Raw genomic sequence first — 23458 nt, forward strand, 5'->3', positions numbered from 1 at the left:
TCTGAGTAACGATGGCCTCTACGAGCTGCAGGAATTTGTGATGGTAGAAAAAGGCGAGGGCAGGTGACGTTTGAGCGACAAAGTCCAAACATTGAGGTGGTCAGGTGGCGATCTCTACACCGGGGGAAACCCACTGTGATTGGCTGAATGAAGCTGATACAGTTTTCAATTTCTTATTTTTCTACTAACAATCTATTCTGTCAGAATAATTTGAGTCGTTATCGCGTACTAAGTTTATACAACGATGCCATTTAAAATGTGGATATTCAGCTTTGAACCGCTGAGCGAAATTATATACTTTTACTTATTTAAATTTTAAATTTTTATTTATTTAAAATTCACATTTATTTTGGTCACTGAACAGTTTTTATCATGTGATGTTTCCAATTTTTTTAAACAAAAATGACAACATTCAATAGTCATTTAATCGTCATTTATGATTCAATAGTAGAAACGAAATACGAGCCTAACTCCTGTGAAACCATCTTTTGTTTTTGCTTTAATACATAGAGTATTTAAACATTCAAATCCTCCTTTTTTCCACATTTACTGTCGTCCTGATCATGACTTTAATAATGTCTCCAACTTGAACTTGTGTAAGTTTAGGTTTGTTGTCTACAGTCCACTGTCAAACATGCTCTGAATCAAGTCTGCAATTTGGCTCTACCAATTACCTGTGCAAGCAGTTTAAAACAACCTGTGTTTACATTTACGTTAGGCGGCAATTTTAGTGGCCGTAGTACTCGTGGTCAGAGGAAAGAAGGAAGTCAGGTAATGTGTGTAAAGTTTGCGTAGGGAGGAGGTCAGGGCTGATGGACGTGTCAAACAGGACTAAGAGCACAGGTGTTAAACGACAGTCAGCGTTGACTTATTATATTTTATGTGTCATTTAGGAAGGTATGTCGCGTAATAAAGCCAAGTACTAAATTTAGTTAATCTTGATAGTGAATTTATTCTAACCCAAACCATGAACTTGTTTTTAAACCTCCCCATGTACTTTTGAGTGTAAATCTAACTGCTATAGTTTTCCTTTCCTCTGATAGAGGGTTGAAACATGCGACCATGTATTTGTATGGATGGGAGGACTTGTTGTCTTTAATATATTCTGTGAAGAGCTTCAAACTGTGGTTATTAAAAATTTAATGAGAAACTATTTAAAGATGGTGTTTTTAATAATCTAAATTATTTACTACTGACTTATTCATACATTATATTGTTTCAGATGTTCTTAATTTAGAGCAAAATGTCCTTAAGTGCTCACTTAGAGGTCATGAAATTAAATTTTCCTCATAAAAAGCGAAGCAGGCAGACCGGAAAAAAACACCTAAACAAAATTAATTTTCTTTCCCTGCAGACAGATTCTGCTGAATACATTGACTAAAGTGCAAGATAATCTACAGCAAATACAAGTGAAGGGAGAGACATTATGTATGTTTGGTATTAATGAGTTTACTGCTAATATAAAGCATCTTATATAAACATAAAGCATGGGAAGCAGATAAACAAACGCTTCAGTGTTGATGTGAAAGACCCTTAAAACACTCACTCACCCAGCTTGCACTCGTAATCACATTGATGAGAAAAAACTTGGAAAGCTGTATTTTTGCTCCATAATTATCAAGCATCTCTGAACTGGAAGACTTTTCCTTTGATTCTATTTATAAAAGTGAAAGCAAAAGCAGCTCTAAACTTTGTTCACCTTGTAAATCACTTCAGGAATCGGAGGATTTCGCGCGCTGCAGAGCTGACCTCGCATGTTCGGAGCTCCCAGCAGGTGCGCAAACATGTGTGGGAGGTGTTGACATGTGAGGAACGACTGATCTATGAGAAAAACAACTATTTCAAAGACTCTGATTGGATTCAAACTTCTTGCGACACATTTTGTTTAGGCACCAAACAAACCAGTTTCCTGCATTTTAAATCAAGAAAAACAGACACAACATAGAAGATTCAGGTACCATTTGATGCACCTCAATGGCACATTTACATTTTATACTTTTTACAGCAGCTGGTCCAAGTATTTTATGGTCCCATTTGATGTTTTGAGATGATATTGGTTTAGGAAACTCCACAATAGATTATTCAGGTGGAATATTTAGCCTTCAGGCGTTGGTATATAGTTTGAGCCTTTGAGCCTTTCACTTTGAATCCATGCATTTTCCTCTGACGTCATGCTGAGGGTGGCAAGCTCAAATGCTGTTGTAATGCTATACTAGTGTGTTTGAGGTTGTAAGTTGTAGGAAGTAGGAAATCTGACACATCATTTATCAGCCACTGAAAGACATCTGGTAGTGATAGTGTGAGATTAATGTGCAAGATAAAAGTTTTTGTAGCAATAATAAACAGGAAATTAATTTTCTTTATTTCTCCAGTACTGAGAGCAGAACCGATAACGTCTGAAGTTTATCAATACTGCGGTCTTTCATAATTCAGCCCCAGGGCTCGTTTAATACCGGGTTTCGGTACCCATCCCTAATTATGAAACAGTAATGTAAGCTTTAAGCCACTTCTTAGCTAAAAGTGACATTAGCGAGGAAGTGTCATAATGCTAATGTTAGCTTATGGATTATCAAATAGAAATGATTTATTCATTGTTGATTGTCTCTTATTTTGTCATTAATTCGAAAGTAGCAAAATGATAAGATGTCAGATTCCTTACATTTATATGACTAACAATCATTTGACAACAATATAGCCACGAGTTGCGACATCGAACCTTTCGGGGGGTTCCAGTGAGCCATGGGTTAGAGATAATGGACCTCTGTCCAAGCCTTTATTTTCCGTGCGCTGCATTGTTTACAGGCAGCAAGAACAGAGTTGGAGTTGAGATACAACTTCTTAGAACAGATTGTTAGCTGCACTCATGCAGGTGGATGTGAGATTGATAAATAGTAGGGCTGTCAATCGTTTGAAATATTTAATCGCAAATTAATCACCCATTTTTTTACCTGTTGTAAATGTACCTTAAAGATATATTTTTCAAGTTTTTAATCCTCTTATCAACAAGGGAATGGACAAATATGCTTCCTTTATGCAAATGTATGTTTATTATTATTATTATTATTATTATTATTGCAACATTTCAAAACAATGACAAATACTGTCCAGAATATTCTACAGAATAACCTCAAAGGTTCTGCACGCTCAAAATATATGCTGAAAGCATAACATTGCAAACTGAAGGCCAACAAGCAACAACAGACGGCATATTGACCTGAATGTAACATTGGTCAGTAATAAGTCATTGAGTCTGCAGTAAGAGATAAAAATAACATCACTTAAAGACACAACCTGAGGCTCTCTGCATCAGCTGTGTGCTTGGCCAGCAAGTGGTATTTAAGGCTCGAGGTACTCCGGTGGTAACTCCGTTCACATCGTCAGTAAATACAAATAACTTTTGTCTTGTGGAGAGAACCGTCCAGCAGGGCTTTGAGGCTGACCTTGACATTTAAAAGACCCTTTTCTTTATCCATTTCTGCTCACAGAGGTTTGTTTCTGCTTGCTATCCACAACATTACTGCTGCATCGCTTCCTGATTTCCCAAACTACGGGGCGGGTTGAGGGTCATAATAATAGAACACTGGTGCGTTACTCATGCATCAAAATAAATAGTGCCGTTAAAATTAATTTGCGTTTACGCGTTATTAATGCAGATTTTGCCTTTTTAAGCAAAATCTGTAAATAGAGATGATATGACCTGGAACACAGCAGCACTACATAATGACATCATCAGAACCGGGTGTCAGAGGAAAATGGCCGCCTTGTGAATATATACGATACCAGCAGAAGATACCTGCTTTTGCCATTTTCAAAATTCTCCGGCTTTAACATCAATAGGAGCATCTTCAAACACAAAGAAGGCTCACAGTGCTTTACAAAAGGCAAAGAAAAACCAATACATAGCTTAAGGATTGGTTACTTTATTGAGCACTACTGCAGTGTTCAGAATGCAGGAGGTGCTTGTAGATAGTTTGTTCTGACGCCACTATTCCGCCAAATTCAACACTTCACTCCCTTGGGTCCTGAGCAACACAACCCCCAAGTGTGAAGTGGATCGGATGAACGCTGAAGTGCTATAACTGTTTAATAGGTTTAACAGGAGTGAAGGATGGAGGAAAGGAAAGCATCATCCCCACCAGCACTAACATACATCTGGTCCACACACTGTGGCTTTGGTATTCTGTTTTAACTTCCCCACCATCTCTTAGTGTAATCTCATGCTGACTTGACCTCATATCAATAATTAATTTAGCTCTGGAAAAAAACCCTGAACTTGCTTGTGAGCTTAAAACTTTTAGTTGAAGCGTTGGCACTTCTGCCACGGCCAAACTTTAGCTTTGGATAAGCGGTATTTCCTCCTCACTTCAGACACATAGCTCAGGTTGTCTCTTTTTCTGTCTCCTTGCTTTGTTTTGTTACTCTCTACTTCTACAGAACCATCCCACATGCACTCAGGCCTCTATTCTTCGATTGATCCCCTCTTTTTATCCATTATTTGTGTCCATTTGTTGTCCGTCGGCTCGACCTTTGTACCTGGAGCATGTCTGCAGTGCGTTATTAAATATCTGAAAACCTATACCACAAACTGAACTTGTGTTCAAAAAGAAGAGTAGAGTTTCTCCACAAGATGTTTACTGTCTCACGCTTTGATCTACCTTCTTATGATGATGGTTTCAAGTCAAAGAAATATTGGGGCATTGTACCACTTAATGCAGCTTTCTCCATTAGCAGACACTGTATAACTCTTAGAATAGGTAGTTTAAAAGCTTCTAAAGAAATGGCCTCATGAGAGGAAAAACTGAAGAGCTGCAAACATGTAGTGAACAATTTCATCAACAACCTCCTTCAAAGACATCAATGGGGATCTACGAAACTGTGTCCACACCACATAAAAAAACAGTGCTTCAGGTTTAACTTGAACAACAAAATACACACACACAACTGTGTGAAGACTCGGGGCTTCGCTTAAAGGAGCAATTCGCCCCTGGAAAAAGCCACTGTCAGTCAAAGCTGGTGTTCTCTGACATCGATAGAAGCAATAATATTTGAAATTGGCGCCATAGCTGTGGAGAAAGTTGCAGCTCGTGGTTTCGACCATTCTACATTCCTACAACACCCAGCATGCATTGCGCCCCTCCCTGTGAAAGGAACGGCCCAGCGAGAGATGCTGTTGCACTGCATGCAACGGCTCAGAGCGGTACAGAATCCGAAATACGACGAGAAATACCGGTGGATTGTCTAAAAAATCTTCAGGTCTGCAGTCTACATTTCAAACCTGACGATTTTGAACGAGACATGACATCGGAGGCGAGCGTCCTAGACTGAGGAAGTGTAAACCTCAAAACACTCATGTGACCTACGTTTCAAGTGACCATGAGTCTGGAAGTCAGATTTGGCATCGTGAGTCTCTAGTTCAGGCAACAAACACACTTTGTTGGGGAAAGATTGTAGTTTTGGTTATGATCGTACACAGTGTGTCTCAAGTCAGAGTGAAGGGAAACTGTGGTCTTGGTTTAAGACTTCATATAAGTGGTTTTAGTTGCCATAAGTATTGATAAGTGTCATATAGCTGCAGTGACGGCTGGCAGATGTTTTATTGCATCTTACAGGAAACCAAATGAAACATGTTGTCACTGAATGTTTTGCAGAAAGGTTTAATATAACACCATGTGACATGAGAGCTAAATTAATTTAAAATGCGTTTCTTAATTATACTTATAATTAATCTGTCCTGTGTGAAGAAAATAAGCCGCCATTGATCCTCAGAGGAGACATCAGGTTGTTGCAGCAGCACAAGAAAAGAAATACGGTTTGTACAGATAAATAGAGAAAGTACAAAATAAATGACACATGAGAAAAACAACAATTAAAAGCAATTAAAGAAAGGAGCATGACACAAGTGACAAGGTGGCGTTGTGGTTAATGGTGTCGGGAAGTTTATTATATCTAAGAACATCTATCAGAATGATGTATGAATTATTACACAGTTATACTTAGTACTTATTGTTCAGTACAACATAGTATGGATACAAAATGTAGTATATACTAGTGAATTGTAAACCATAGAACAGCAACATGACATACAAGCTGTGTCTCAATTCAGGGGCCACATCCTTCCGGACCGTTCTGAGGAGGATGGGTCATTTGTTTCATTTGCCTGTGTAGACCGCTGAGGCCGAACTGAAATGAGACGTCTGGTCTACGGATGAATTTGTGTCACCAGCTTTCCTGCTCTTATCCTTGCATAACAAAGTGCCATTCCTGTTGTCTAGCAACAGGTAGCTAGCTGGCTAACTAGCTAAGACAACTAACGTCATGTAACTTAAAGATAGTTCAAAGATCTCAATTTCGTTCTCGTTGGCGGCACCTATAGCGATAAAAGGTTTGTTGGAGCGCACTTCCCAGATTTCCAGACAGTGTTGCATGTGTGACGTCTACATTGGCTCCGGTTGTAACTCTTGATTTTCCTCGCTGACGGTCGCTTTCCTTTTTTTTCTTTGGATTTTCACTTATTTTTGAAGTTGTATCTGTAGTCATCGATCTTTTCTTTGTTCAGCCATAGTAGATTACTGTTTACTCGCAACACTTGCAGAGACCAGAAAAGCAGCCGCTTAGCTCCGCCTACCCTCTCTGGCAGACCAACCACAGCTGGCTGATGGAAAACGCGTCACTAACTGGGCGCCGCTTGTGATTTTTTTGGTTTTTTTTTAAACCCAGTATAATTCTGCAAATGCAAAGGCTTTCATCAGTGGACCATAGGCTCAATCACCATTGTGTTATTTCATTCGGCGACTGATCGTGACTTAACTTTCAATACTTTAACCTATTATTTTAAAAATAATTGTAAGTTTCAAGGCCCCTTTGTGTTTTTAACATTTGTATCGCTAGCTATTCGATTGAGTTGAAACCAGAAACTTTTACATTTAAAAGTGTGTTCCTCGGCCCCTTGAGAGTCCGCCTCCTCATTTGAATAGGCACGCAATGAATGTCGGGATACGTTGGGCCATGAAGGATGTACCTGATGAATCCTTTGTGGCCCGGGAAAAGGAGGACGCATTTGTCGGGAGCATCTGAAGGAGCGTTTGACGCGCCGCTGTGACGCAATAGGCCTTTAAATACGTCCTTCGAAAGATGCAGCCCCTGACTTTGACACAGCTATAGTATAGTGTCAGAAGAAGTATACAATAAAACAACATACAATAAAAGTATATTCATTAATATGTAAACATGTTTTGTAGGAGACAGACTTCTAGTTTAGGATTATTTTTGAATGACAAGCATCTAAAACTGTGATAATCGGTATATTGAAATTTAAAAATGAGTGATCATGTGACCTCCAGTCCTGTCTGAGCAGGTTCACGTCGTACCATCAAAAATCTTTGGTTTTGGTTTGAAAAATGAAGAAGAAAAATATAGAAAACAACATTTCCAGATGAATCTATAAACGGTCTGAATCTGAGATGCTTCTCTCTTAGTTTGCTCTCATCGGGCAGTCAGTGATTTAATCTGAGCTATAAAGAGTGAAAACATAATGCAAACATACAGCAAAAATCCCCCTGACGCACAGAGTTTACGACTACAGGTTAACTGATGCTGGCGTCTGACAGGCAGCAGCTTCAGGAGCCTAAACACTGACTCCATGCGTATATTCAGCTTTTTCCTCAGCAGAAAATGATGGCAAGAAGTACAGACAACTCGCCTCCTCCCCTGCTGCCAAAATCTCAAAAGGAGCTGACAGGTTACCAGAACTTTTATTTTTTTTCCTCCTCTCCTAGTTCAGGAGCTGCTGCTTGTGAATCATTTTCACTGTTGTTTACAAGCTCCGTTATGCTGGTAATTTTTTCAGAGTGAATGTATAAGAAGCAAACTCAAAAACCTGTATTTCTGCACATCTGAAGACATCAAACTGTAGGTGTTGGAGGAGTGTGTGTGTGTGTGAGGGAGAGAAAGACGGAGAGTGATCTCACAAAGATGCTAAAAAAACAGCCTCACTATGAATAAAAACAATTTGTGTGAAGTTAAGAGTCGACGATGCGGATAACAAGTTTTCAATGACATAAAATGTCCTCACAGATACAGTAGTGCAACAATGTGCTGCAAGTGTACGTACAAGCGTTGATATTTCTGTGTGTGTGTGTGTGTGTGTAGGTGTATGACAGGGCAGCATATGGCTAGCCCTGCATGTAGTGAAATATTAAAAAGCAGTGTCAGCAAGAAGGGCACTGCGTGTGTGTGTGTGTGTGTGTGTGTGTGTGACAGAGTGTGTGTTTGAGCGTGTGTGTGAGGTTTGTGTGTCCCATGGGGAGTAGAAATCTGCCGGACATAGACAACTGGGCATGACAAGCTCCCACTGTGGCGCACACACACACACACACACACAAATATGCTCTCTCTCCTCTGTCTCTGCCAACTTGTCCAGTTGGCCTTATGTGCAGGGGAGACTAAATGCCATCTCTCTCTCTCTCTCTCGCACACACACACACACACACACACACACACACGCGTCGAGGGTTTCATAAACACACTGTGCCACGTATCAGAAAGTCTTCATACCTATTCAGTATGCATCAAGTGGAGTAAACCTGTGACCGTGTGTGTGTGTGTGTGTGTGTGAGAGAGAGAGAGAGAGAGAGAGAGAGAGAGAGAGAGAGACAGGCCAATCCAGGTTTCTTTTCCTCCGTTCCTCACCTCCCTGTCTCCCCTGTGAATCACACACTCCTGCCTTAAAGTGATATTTACAAATCTGTTCTTACCGGATCAGTTTGGGGTCGAAGGAATATTATGTCACCATTTGGCGTCTATTTTAAGGAGATGTCACGCTCCGACCAAATTACACCCCTCGCTTCTGTTTGCTCACAGCGCCTGATTCATGCTGAGAGGCGAAGCGGCACCTAAAAGGTTTTCTCACGTCCATCTTCAGGAACAGATGTGCTTAAATTTTAGCTTTAATTGCCACTTTTTTCTATATTTGTAAGCATTTAATCCAACAATTTGCGGATATGCAACATCAACAAGGTTTTTTTTCTTACTCTTTTAAATACCCGTTTGTATTTTCTGCCGGTATATGCTGCGTCTTCAGTCTTTGGTCAACAGAGCTCTAAATCAGATGTTGGTGAACGTTTCTAACAATCAATTCAATTCAATTTAAAGCCTTTTATCTGTCCCCGGGGGACAGTCAGAGAGAAACACAGTCGTAAAAGTAAGGAATAAATCTGAAAATATTCGTTAAAAAGCAGCATTGCTGATTTAAAGTTATGCGGTGCAAATATGGGCAATACATATTATGATAAGCCTAGAATACTTTAATAACACAATATTATTATAGTGCAGTATAAACAGTATTGATTAGTGGTTCTATAATGTATGGGTGCATGGTTATTTGATAGCATAGTTCCAGGTCTCTCAGGGTGTGTGTGGAGGGGGGGTCAGTCTATGAGGGGGGACGGGGGTGAGCCGAGTGTCGGAGAGGGGGGTGAGCAGAGGGTCGGGGATGTTAGGAGCTGAGGAGCTGGACAGCCTCGGGGACAAAGGTTGCCCTTCTCTTCTGTGTCCTGCAACCACTCAAACGCAGGGGACAGGACGTGCGAGGCGTCCTGTAGGAGCCTGCCAGCTGACCTCAGCATCTGCTGCTCACAGAGGGAGGAGACGGCTCGGCCGGGGAGACTGATAACTCTGCAGCAGACTTTATGAATGAGATAGTGGCTTTGTAAAAATCCTTCCAAAAAAATCATGTTCATTCTGTTTGTAAGGACCATAATATTTAAAGCCAGGTTACAAAGCTCAGTTATATACCTGCTGACCTGAGATTATAAATACAGTGCATTCACAGTATTTGCTCTGCCTGAGAGCATCAGGTGAAGTTTATTATGTTGGCCATTTGGCTGCTGTATCGCTTTGACTTCAGGAGTGTTGTAGTCATGAGAGAGAGGATCCTCTGTAATCAGATCAGCCTTATTTATATTCCAGTAACACAGTGCTTATGTGTTCTCTATTGATCAGTGCTAATCACGGGTCTTCACTGATGCACTCCAGTATTACACATAATGATAAACAGACCTTATTCTGGTTAATGAATAAGACCTGACCTGGACTTGATGACAGAACCTGGACAGGTCCCAGGTTGGGCCTTGGGTCCCAGAGTCCAGGCAGATCCTGGGAAGGCATCTACATAACACATGGAGAATCTTCACATCATTCATTTGGAGGCATGTTCTTCTGATGATCGTAAAATCTAATTTTAGCTCTGATTTGGTCTCCACCAACTTGTGACAGAAATGTCTCGCTCTTTAGCTGCTAAATATCAGCGTCCTGCTGCTGCTGCAGGTAACAGTGTTGACAAGACTGAACTATACTGTAAATATGCCCTTAAACCAAAACAGTCAGCTAAGAGGGGCTGCAAAGGTCTCCAGAGAAACAATACTCGCATAACAAAGTCATTTGATTACTTTTTCACTGAAATGATTGACTTTGATTTTCTTTTAAGTCCACAACAACATAGTTCATCATGAAAATGAAGAAGTGTGTAATGTCCCTCTTTACTTGCAGTTCTACGAACAGCAGAATGAGTAATGTAGTGACTAAGAGCTGCAATTGATTGACAATTGATTCATCACTTTTTGGATATTCTTTAAAAAAAAGGACATCATGTTGAGGACATCATCTTGGGCTTTTGGAAACAGTTACTGGCATCTTCTTACCAAACTCCTCATTGATTTATCATGAAAAAAGCCAATAGATAAATCAACAACAATAATAATGAGCTGCGCCAAACCTGCCACCAATGCTTTTTCTTCTTTTGTTATTTAATGGCGCTTAGCAAACAGCTTTCAGATGCGCTACAGCCAGCGTCTGGCAGTAGTACTGCTTATTAAAATATATCGATTTTTTTTTATCAATTAATGACTATTCAAATATTCCAAAATCACGACCCATTCCTAGTTGCAACCCTAGTGATGATTTCCTACGCTACAGTAAACAATAGTAAAGTTTAAATATTTCTTGTGTACAAGTGGGAATTTTCAGGAGGTCAGGGGTCACCAAAATCATTAGGAAACATCCTCTTGAGATTGTGAATACTCGGGGCAAATTTAATGGCAATCTGTCTTTTCGGGGACATCTTGCTGTGGACCAAAGCGTGACACACGGACAGAACAACTGACTGTGACATCTGTTGGCCCGTCTGCTCGCAGGGCAGCAGAAACACGTTGGCCTGGCACTAATAGGAACACAGAAAGATGGAACACTCGAACCAATAACGCTCTATTTCATTGTGTGTTGTGTTGAATAGTTGAGTTATTTGACCACCTTAATTCTCCATGGTTTGATACCCGCTGATCTGAAGTGGCAGGCCGAATATGACAAGGCTTATGTGTGCAGGCCAATTAGCCCTGCACAGTGAAAGTACGGTGAAAATGTCAGAGCGTTGTGTCGATTATGTTAATAGACCTCCTGTTTTGCAGGTTTAGAAAGCACTGACAGAAACTGTGGCTTAAATCACAGCTGACATATGAGTGACGGTAAAATGAATCAATGACATGCATTAACAACATGATAATCGATTAATATTGGCATGTGGAATTCATTATTTAAATCCTTCTAAGAAAGATTTATGTTGTCATCAGTTTGATGTTTTTAATCTTATAATAGTCTTATTTCTTCCCTGGTAAACCAGCACTGTGGCTGTGAGGGAACAGCACATATTTGTGTGTTTTACAAGGTCGAAGAATTGTTTCGAGTTCTCGTGCTGAAAGAAAAGAATATCATTTTAGACTTGTGTCACTTGAAGCTAAACCAAACCTTTTTGCAATGAGCTCAACCAAGACATTATGTTCCTCCTTTACATTTTAGAGAGAGAATAATGAAATAAACCTTTTCATTTAACCTTCTCATGACCTCTCAGATTTGACCCGTTTGGAGATTTCGACAGATTTTTTCCGCCTCATTATTTGTCCTAAATTATGCTTACATTAGAAGATGTCTGTTTTGTAATTTCTCTTGAGTGTCGCTGTGTGTCTGGCTCTGGTGCAGATGAATGACATTCTGATCAGGCGTGTGCGGATCAATCCCCAAACAATCAATACTACTGATACAAAGTCTTGTCATGAGTATCAATACTGGCATCAATAGGATCGGTACAAAAACTAAATTGGATCCATCACTTGTTAGATGAGATCCTGAGCACAGAAACCTTTTCAGTGTTGCAGTATTTGCATTTAATGATCGCCTATTTAACTTACCTAATGAACATCTGTTGTCTCGTTGTCTCTAAACTCTGAACATCTAAGTCTTAAACAGAGATTTCTTTAAAGGAAATGTTTGTTTGATGGAAATTAAAAAATATTTAATGTGTCAATGTGAAATCATTAGATTTAGCTGTTTTGCATGTGGGCATATCAGCTGCTTTTACCCCCTTCCTGGGACTGGAAGTGGGAACTGGGAGCTGTCTGTCTCCCAATGTGGGACGTGATGCGTCCAAACCTTAGACTGTATAAGAAGTGGATGTAGCCAACTTCACGTCACTCATTTGTTTGTGGACGACAGTTTAGAAGCTTCATGTTTGACATTTTTGCCATCGCCGTCTTGTTTATGACTATATTTGGATGAGAGGTTGGAAACATTTCACTACTCCTCTTTTCTGATTGACACCATGCCATGGTGGTAGTAAAACATACCCTGCTTTAACGTCAGTTTCACTCTTAAAAGGACCATCATTTACTAAATGAACATCATGCTGTACTGAAGAAGACTGGGAACTAGACAATAAACTCATTAGAAAATTATATCATAGATAATAAACCAATGCGAAGTGGGGTCATTTTCTTACATAAGGTTTAAGGCTCAAAGGTATAATAAGGAGGATTTTTCCTTGTATTTTGTCAACAACACATTCAAACTGCGCCCCTCCTCCTGGGCTCTTCGTCACCAGAAGCTCAGTCTCTCGTGCGAGAACACACCCAGCACGCCGAGCTAACACTCACAGCATCACGGTTACCTTTGCGCCGGTCTGAATGGGGCCCAGTTGCTAATTTGAACCACTCCCACACTCACCTATACGCTGTGATTGGCTCAGGGAAACACAGCAGCCCCCCTCCTGAAAACGTCCGGTGCAAAGCAAAACGACAGAATAGATACAGAGGGAAGGGTCTCACAAGGGTCTGCACATACACTCACCAACACACGTACGGAAGCCCATAAGTGATGATTTATATTATATTATATTTGTAAAAGTCTATTTTTTATTTTTCTAGGAAAATCCTACTTATTATACCTTTAAACATTAACTTCTTCTTTAAACAATCTTTGGTCCTTCCTAAGCTATAACTTATTAATATTTGATTAACAGTAGCCTCCCTCTGGCACCATAAGGAACAACTGAATAGCTATCAGTAGATTAACATATTTAAGCGATTTAAATCTGATTGGTAGCTGAAAATATGACATCACCTTTTTCCAACAAGGCCCCTCCTACTTCACAGCAGCGAGACGAGCACAAATACAGATATCTCGCTTAAAAAGTAAACAATGTGGTTCAAACTGTCAAATAAAAGTGTTGCTTTGAGTTGGAAAAAATTGTTTCCAGGTTCTTTAGTTTCATGTTAACCAATGAAATGTCTATTTGTGTCGTGTGAAGCAGGAAGTAGCTGCTCCTGAACTCAGCATTCAGTGATTCTGTAAGCATAGTTTACAGACAGCAGGAGCCTCTTTCTTCTCTAATGGTAGCAATAACTCACACACATACACACACGGGGCTTAATGGCTTTTCTAATGAATGGCCCAAGATAGTGGGCTAAATGGTGGTTGCCATAGTGATAGGGTCAATCGATCAGAGAGTATTGATTGGCCATCGATAAGTTCCAGACGGCAAGCTACTGGAATAGAGAATGAGGAGTTACGTGTGGGTGTGTAACTATGCGTGCGCATAAGAGGGGGGGATTAACTGTGTATGTGCTGGTGTGTGTTCATACTGTATGTGTGCATGTGAGTTAATGGTGTGTGTGTGTGTTATACAGACATTCCTCTGCAGTAGTTATATTGCTGTATTAGATTCACGTGTCATGGCGTCACCTCCTGAACTCTGAATCTGGCTGACGTAAACGACTGCATCAACTTTAATTTTGTCCATGAGTCACCAACGAGACTCGGTGCATGATGGGAGCAAGAAACCAGAACCATCTTGAAGTCTCAGGGATCAGATGATATGTCTTGAAAAATACTTAGTTGTGTTTGAAAATTTCAATATTGTTCCAAACTACAAAACCCAGAGCCTTGGTGCTGTTGGTGCCTCTCGTCTCATCCCTGCAGTTGAACTCATGTTTTTTCTATAAAAAAGATTTGCTTCCTCTCTGATTCTTAATTTGAATGTTTGTGATGTACTGAAGGATTAAGTGTTCTTTTGAAGATGGAGAAATTTCTCCTTCTTCTAAAGCTAAGTAGAAAATGAAAACAAACTTTTTAATAGCTGGAAAATGCATTGACTCAAAGCTGAAAACTTTGTTCTTCCAGGACAGCAACACGACAAAGAAATAGTTATTGAATACAGTCATTAGGGGTGTCCCGATCCCGTTCTCAACTCTCGGATCAGAGTCTATCTGGGAAGTTTTTAACTGATCTGGGATCAGCAATTTGAGATGATTCACTCACCCTGATCATTTATGTCAGCTGTCGTAAAATGCGCAAACGGGCGTGTAACTTTGCATTAACAACCCCGTGGCTAAAATGTCAGCAGTGTGGAAATATTTTAAACTAGAAAGCAGAAAAGTCCAACAGCCACTTGCAATATATTCAATACGATTGTTTTTGGAGGCGGTAGAGGTACAGCAGCATTCAATACTACTAATTTGATACATCTAAAAACATGCAACGGAGTACGGCGCGTTCACTAAAGCAACAGAAAAGGCTGCTCCGCCAAAGCAACAAACTATACTTTAAAAGGAAGGATAAATATCCTCGAGAGAGCGAAAGTATTACAATATTACAGGTTGTTGAATTCATCGCTTTCAACAACCAGCCCATCTCCGTGGTAGAGAATGCTGTTTTTTTCTACCACAGTAAGAGCAGGCATGATTTTAATTCCACTACAGGGGAGACTTGATGTTCTTTGCAATTAGGTGGAAAAAAAACTTGTGCCTAATATATCAGTATCGGAATCGTCATGTGGCAAAAAGGGTTGGAAAATATCAGCACAAAATCCATTATCGTGCATCCCTAAAAACTATTTGAAGACATTTTCTGACCAAACAATAGTGTAGTCTATTTATCCAGAACATAGTTGGCAGATTTATTGATTTTAATCAATAATTTAATGTTACATAAAGGAAACAGGAAGTCATTTAATATAGCCATTTGTGTCCATAAGGCAGGTACAAACTGCGTCATGTCTTCTTGTATGTTTCATAAAGCTCTGACTTCATTTCCACACGTGGCTGAGTGGGCGAAAGTACAGCAGACCTATTTCCAGCTTCATCTCAGTGGCAAATTAGATGGAAAAAGTCAACCTCTGCATCTCTTAGACTGCTAAATGTCAGTCTGTAATATTCACAGTTATTCTGTCGCTCTGTAATTAACTTTGAGGTGTACTTACTCAGAAAAAAAGAAAAAACATCAGAAACCGAGTGATGAACCTTTGTCATTTCAAATGTTACTAAAACATTACAAACCATTAAAAAGCTCCAGGAGCCATTAGACGTGGGTTTAGGACTCTGATCTGATGGTTTCCGCTTCGTCTTTCAGCCGTGGTTTTGTAATGGTTTCCATTACAGGCTGCACTGGTTACTAATGCTTGTGTTAATTTCCAGTAGATTACGAGAGACAAACCAACACACAATTATGCTGTAGTTTGTAGGAACCCATCTCAATTATGGATAAACCATTAAACCTGCCAATTCCTTCCAGCAGGTTGTTTTCCACCAGCCTGGCTCATGTTCTCCTTCCTTAGTTTGACCATTTTTTTGACACACCTTGTAAAATATCTTCTTCTTTATCAAACTTTTTAGTTTTATGATCGAGCAGACATTCTGTATTTGCATAAAGGTTCATAAAGTCTGCACAATGTTCTTTTATTTTCCAAACCGCATTTCTCGCTGACTCACGGACTGACAAACTTGTTAGTCATGACTCGCATTACAGCTTTTAGGCGCTTATAACAAAATGTTTGTTGGGGCTCTCTTTATGCACAGAGTTATTCTTTGTGAGCTCTTTGTATCTCCGGAAATCAATCCTTTGACATCTTATGAATAATTTAATGAATGTGTCCCTGATGCTGCTGGGTAATCAGTGGGTCGGTAAACTAGTCTTCTGTGTGTCCATGTGACTCCATGTTGACAACTCTTTGTCCTGTTGTAATAAGACATGAACCCCAGACCAAAAAGTTACAATGCATCTGTTTTTCTGAAACTGGGCAGACAATTCCGGCTTTAATAACTTTGTGTTGACTCACACAACACGCTTTGATCAGCCTCAGCCGAATCATATGGCAGCGACGCTCAATCTCGTGGTTAATGTTGTGAAACGGTGGCAGTTTGGTTTAGGCACCAACCTGGGTTAGTATTTGAAAAAAAGACTTTGGCGATGGTTTAAATACAGTACTTAAAGGAAACTATAAAATAATGAAGTGAAGTCAGGTTTTCTAATGCCCTATGCATTGTAGTCTCACTGTTAATATGGGGCCATCTACCTTACAGATAGATAACGGCCTACTTAGCTACTGATAATGCCATTTCCAGCTCACTTACAGCTGAATGTTGAACAGGTCCTTTGACGGCAGCCGTGTAGGAAATCAGACCACTGAATGGAAAAGTTCCATCAGACAGTCTGACAACCAGATGGTTGATTGTTCACGCATTAAATCAGGAAATATACCTGATCATCCTACCATACCGCTGAAACGACAAGCCATCACTTCTATAATTAGCTGTTATTCATTTGTGGTCATTTATGAGTTATCACCATTGTAACACACTTCAACACGCTTTTGATTAAAGTTTTCTTTTTCCTTTCTGAAGAAGAACCTGGAAGTTTCAGTTTAGAAACCAGGGTTCGATTCTGTGTGAAACCAATAAGCAAAGTTCACCTCTTCTAAGAAGTCAGCTTTTTTACAAATGCAAACGACTAACATTAGTTACATCAAATATGGTGTATTCGTTGTTTAACACACATTAGTAATTATTTTAAAGCAACTGCAAGGAACTCTCTCTGAAACGTTTTCAAGAACTTCCACCAAGTTCAGTTGCCTTTTGGATTAAGCTTTAATTACCATGACCTGGATGTAGGGCTGGGCGGTATGACGATATATCTCATCAAAACGATATGAAAATGTCTATCGTATGTGTTTTTCTATTTCGTCTCTATCGTGATGTCGCAATACCAGCAGAGTGTGACTGCTGGGTGCATGTTGACTGTGTGTGGCTGCAGAGTCAGCTGGGCTGATCCACCCAGCCCCGTCTTTCTACATGAGTTTTACTAAAATAAACTAAATTAATATGTATACGTTATTTAGATTTATTATACCGGAAAGAATGAAGAGGCGTCTGCTCAATTGTAAATAATAATTAATACACGTAAATAAAAAATATATTTATTACTCTTTACTTTACCTGGCTGAATGCCATATCCAGGGGTAGTTTTGGGTCTTTGTTTTAAAGGTTTCTGTGGGTTGGTCTGACCAAAGAACGATCTTATTTACATTAGAAATTGGACCTTAATAAACACATAGCAATAACAACCGTATGAGTCGAGACAGAGAGAAAGATCACTAAACAACTGCCCCGGAAACACTTCAAAATAAAAGCATTGTGAACAAACGAGGGGAGTCAGAAAGCTAGATTGGGCTTTTACTTTGAAAAAGCATACTGGATGGGTTACTTTCCATGTTACTTTCGTGCCTTTGAAATTCTCTACAGGAAGAGATGTAAATATTGCTGTCAGATACCAATACATATCATTTTCATATTGAAGGCTAGGGCTATATTTTATTTATTTTTCGTCCTTAAAGTCGAGGTGAAATGAAAAATGTCATTTTAATCCTTTTAGATCACATCCCCGGTAATATTGTGCATCTATTTGACAATATAGGCCAAAAAAATACAGAAAATCATTTCTTCGTATTCTTATATCAAAATCCGATCATTGTTTCTTCCGGTAAAACTACATTTCAACCAATCAATCTGCAACATTTAGCCGCAGAGCACCAAGAACGCTCGGTCAGTTAGCTAGCTACTGCGCTGTGGAGAATGTCTGTCTACGCCCACTTCTCAACGATCAAATCAAATCCCTCTAATGATATGTCCCGCCTGCACGTCCTGTTTCACTTGGAAATACGTCACGATACGGAAGCTAGATACTCTCGAAATGCCGTTTCAGCTCGACTTTAAATTGACTTGAAATTGTTAAGTTTGCACTAAAGGTTTCGATAAAATAAGAAAATACTCTTATTTGTCAAGAATTTAATTCACACAGGATTATCCAAAAATCGGATTTACCATGTGGTTAGTTCATATAGGCTAATTATTTGTGAAATTACCAGAAAACAATCCATATCGTGATATATGATTTTTTTCCATATCGCCCAGCCCTAACTGGATGACTGAGAACCTTCACAGACATGAAAGGAACTCTCATTTTGTGTTGGTTTTGGGGACCCGTGGACAAAGCAGTTTGTCTTCTATCTTTTTTGCTGATCTTGTCCTATACATTCCTACCATTCACCGTCACCACATGATGATGATTGTTGCAGGTCAAAAGTCATAAAATGTGCAATGTTTACTGATAAGCTTTATTTTGACTATGTAACTGGCTGTTGTTTATTATTGCATAAGTCTTGACTGCTTTATTTAAAGTCTAACTGCAGCCTTTATGTGCAAAGGTCTAGCTAACACTTCAACCTCAGCTTCATTTTATTATGAGTGAGACTGTGTTGGAGTTACACAGCATAAACAGTTTGCACCAGTTTCAGTCAGCAGAGTCTTGCCCTTGACTCTCTATTTTTTGTCACTGCAGGACTTTCAAACTGATCATTTTAACTGAAATTAAGTCAGTCACGGCTCCAGAGTCTCAGCCCTGCTCCTGCATCACTTCAAAGAGGCCTGGGCATTGATCCATGATCAGGTTCTGCTCATCAGCTGTTTTTGTTGGGTGTCAGGGCAGGCGGCCGCAGAGCAGCAGCTCATTTAATTAATGCGGATTTGACTGGTCACGCCGCTGCTGCAGACTCACGGCTACCTGCTGCCACCGAAAAACCTTCAGCCGTGTCACAACACCACATCAAAGAGGTCTGAGGATTTCTTATGTAATTAAGTCGGACCTCTCTCCGCGCGGCAATCAAGCAGCTCATCGTGCAGCTGGCGGGAGAGTTTTCTGATGTTCCCTGCGGCCTCAAAATCACCTCCGTCCTGTCGTTTTTGACAGCTGCCTGAGTTTTCGGCACTTGTACGATAATTGTCATCTGTTATGTTTTAATAAAGACACAGACGAGCCGATGTTCAATACGGTTGACTTGTTGCCCATCAAACTGTCGGCTCTCATTTGTTGCTGGCCTGTATAATCATTTGCCTAGGCACCAGTGATTTTAGAATCAAATTAGTACAGCCTGAGAGGAAATGTAAGAGACAAAAAGAGAAGGAGAAATTAGCGGACAGAGGAGCTAGAAAGAGCAGAAAGTAAAGTATTTCCAACAGTCTGTTATGTTAAGATAATTCTCATAAATCTTATAAACTTTACTCGGTGTTCACGTTGTTTATTTGTCAGCAGAAGTTTCCAACAGCTGCCTGGATAACTCAGTGCTGAGTGCTCTCTCTTTCTATAGGTCAGCGTGTTTCTCTAATAGCCATAAATATTCATTCAAGTCTGCTGATGCAAACATTCTGTAATTTGTGTATCGAGTATATATAGATGAATCTATATCTGTGCGTGTGTGTGTGTGTGTGTGAGCTATCTCCTAGTACCAGCTGTGAAACTATCAGGGATTTAAATATTTAACATCTTGAGATTATTTTCACAAGCTTCACTCCGGCATCTCTCTCTGCGTCCATACGAGGCTGCTGTGGGTGACTCTCCGCTATATGTCTGCGTGTGTGTGTTTCAACATGTTTGTTGTTTACAGGCCTGTGTACAGTATGTAGGTGTGTTTACAGTTTCTACAAATGTATTTATACGCCCAACAGGGCCAACACTGTATCACTATTTGGCCACATTTTCAAAAACAACATCTGCCTGTGTGTGAATGAACCCTCATCATACCAACATCCGACTTCACCCTTCGTATTGATGGCTCCACTGTTCCTGCGTCCACCCACATCCGCAACCTTGGTGTCATTTTCGACCAATCTCTCACATTTCAACCTCATGTCAGCGACATCACCAAAACTGCCTTCTTCCACCTCAAAAACATTGCCCGTCTTCGCCCCTCCCTCACCTTCTCAGCTGCTGAAACATTCACTCATTCACGCCTTCATCACCTCACGACTGGACTATTGCAATAGCATTCTTTATGGCACATCCTCCATAATCCTTAATAAACTCCAGTACATCCAAAACTCTGCCGCCCGTCTGCTCACCCACTGTCGCACCAGAGACCACATCACCTGTCCTACAACACCTCCACTGGCTTCCCGTCAAATTTCGTATACAATTCAAAATCCTACTAATCACCTACAAGGCCCTTCACAATCTTGCCCCCTCCTACCTCACCGACCTCCTTCTCCAATACAGACCTCAGATCGACTGATGCCAACCTCCTCACCCCTCTCACCCGAACCAAACACTGGACCTGGGGGGACAGAGCCTTTCCCACTGCTGCCCCCTCCGTCTGGAACTCTCTCCCCCAACACCTCAGAACCTCTTCCTTCCTTTAAAACCGCACTCAGAACCCACCTATTTAAATCTGCTATTAACCAATGACCTGTTATTTGTGCATTGTATATGTTCTTAATGTATTTAATGTATTTGCTATTGTTGCTTCTGTTCTTTCTTTAATGTAAAGTGCCTTTGAGTACCTTTTAAAGCACTATATAAATAAAATGTATTATTATTATTATTATCCAACACCAGCAGACAAGGACTATGGACACGTGTCCCTGGGGACCACAGTCTGCTTCAAAATGTCTGGCAGAGTTCCCTACCCCCCTGATAATGTGTGATACTTTAAATCAGGACGGCAAACCTGAACTCAATATATCTTGGTGCAGCTCTAAGATCTTTTGTTCTTCCTGCACAGGGGCCATTCGACCTACATGGTTGTCTGGAAGAACTACAGGCATTTTTTTTGTCTACGCTAGGGCTGCAACAACTATTTAGATGATCAATTAATCTGTCGATTATTTCTACGATTAATTGATTATTAATCAGATAAAAAGGAAAAAAGCTCAATTTTAGTATTAGCATTTTATTGCAATGTAAATATATCAATTATGTAACTCAATTATTATCTAGTTGATCTACTTAATAATTTCACATGAAAAAGGACAGTACAGACGAGGCCACTACAGTAAAAAAGGGACATTGGGGGTTTCAGCCATGAACTGAGTATAACGGGCAAATGTAACTAACCAGATATATTTAATCAGACACTTTAGTCTGTCTCTGAGTAACAGCATGAAATACTCCAGTGTCTCTCCCACTGATTTTTAGCTTTATCTGCTGTCTCCGGCACATTTGTGTCCTTTCTGACAAACACATGATTACAAGTTAATTTAAACACAACATGACGGACAGAAATACATTCCGTCAGTTTTCTCTCCATGTTGTGATGTTTAATGAAGCCGGGCATTAGCTTTATCAAGAATTGGCATTAAATTAGCTTTACCTGTGGTGTTAGCTTATTAACAGCTTTACTACCAAGGCATGTTGTCCTCCGCTGCTTTATCAGCGGACCGGCTACATCGGCCCGGCTACATCGGCCCATCACAAAACAGAGAGGGGAGAAAATAGATGGAGTTTCAGTCCGTTAAGTTTGTTTTTAAATGAACGTTAGAAAACATAATTGTGCGTTTGTCGGTGATGCAGATTTGTAAAAAGTAAAAATGAAGCTTTGTCATCAGATGACCGCTGATGGGAGCCGGGATATCATTATGCACATTACGCTCTGTCTGCTGTTGCTCTTAACATGGACTGTTTTTCCTGCATGCATACCGTGTAGATGCAAAGGTCATTGCAACCTGCAGTCTTATTAATTGTGTCAAAATTGTGCAAGGCTAGGTGTAATGCTCTGTGTGTGTGTGTGTGTGTGTGTGTGTGTGTGTGTGTGTGTGTGTGTGTGTGTGCATGTGTGCATGAACACAGTTCAGCAGCCAGCCAAACTCCATCCAAATGAATATGGGAATCAGGATACAGCGTCCAAGCTCCAGGTACTTTAATGAGCAGCACCCTCATATACACTATGAATAAGGAGTGAAACAGAAGAACAAAAACAACAGCATGCAGTAAGAAAGATGCATGATCAAGCTAAGTTATTCATTACAGTATAAAGTACACACAGCTACTACACACATATACATCTGTAACGTTTGAAGTGTACAGTAGACATATCATGTGTTAAATCTACCAATTTGCAAACCAACAAAAATATCACATTTTATAACAGAATTTGCAAGGAATACTGTATAGTTATTATTCTGTGGACTGTGCTAACCAAATACTTACAGACGATGATTTCGAAGGCATAAACAGAAAGAAGGATTGTAGCAGATGGCTACCGTCGACCATGTGGTCGCATAATAAAAACAAAATGTGACTTCTGGTTTCAAATCCTTTCAAAATGAAACAACCTAAAAATGCAAAAGGGGGAACTAATTAACCAAACCTGAAAGCATAACACTAGGCTTCAGGCAGGTCTTTAGGAGGGCTCATGCTAAACTGGCTCTGCCAGAATCGTCCTCTACAGAGTGAGTTCGAACTTTTGCTCTCAGGCCGTCGTTTCAGGGCACCAGTGCGCAAGACTGAAAGACTATGTCTTGTTTATCAGTACAATTCACATGATGCTTAATGGTAATTAGCACTCAGGTTGCTTCACTTGCACCACTTTTTTGCACATCGCATACTTCCACATAGCACTTTTGCATATTTCGACTTGGTAGAAATTTCCATGTCTGTAGGAGCTCTGATTTTTACTATTTTTCACAGATTTTACTGTTGATGTTGATATTGTCCTCTTATATTGTGTCATTTGTATTGTGTCTTAATTGGGTCTGTTTTTACTGTTGATGTTGTCCTTGTCTATCATCGTTCTGTGTTCTCCTGCTGCAAAACAAATGTCCCACCCTGGCACAATAAAGATAATCTGAATCTGAAAACCCCCACTGTTTTTCCAATAATGTTCTGGTACCACCGTGGTTACCAAGATTAGAAAAACTGTTATTGTAGATGGATGGGAAATACAGTACTTTGGCAAGTTTACACTGGAGAAGATGAAGATTGTATCAGTTTAATTTGTCACAAATATATAGACACACATTTAACACCTATTGCA

This window comes from Semicossyphus pulcher, unplaced genomic scaffold (assembly GCF_022749685.1).
Source record: "Semicossyphus pulcher isolate SPU_LCO1_2020_fin unplaced genomic scaffold, fSemPul1.0.p SCAF_12, whole genome shotgun sequence".
Classification (NCBI taxonomy): domain Eukaryota; kingdom Metazoa; phylum Chordata; class Actinopteri; order Labriformes; family Labridae; genus Semicossyphus; species Semicossyphus pulcher.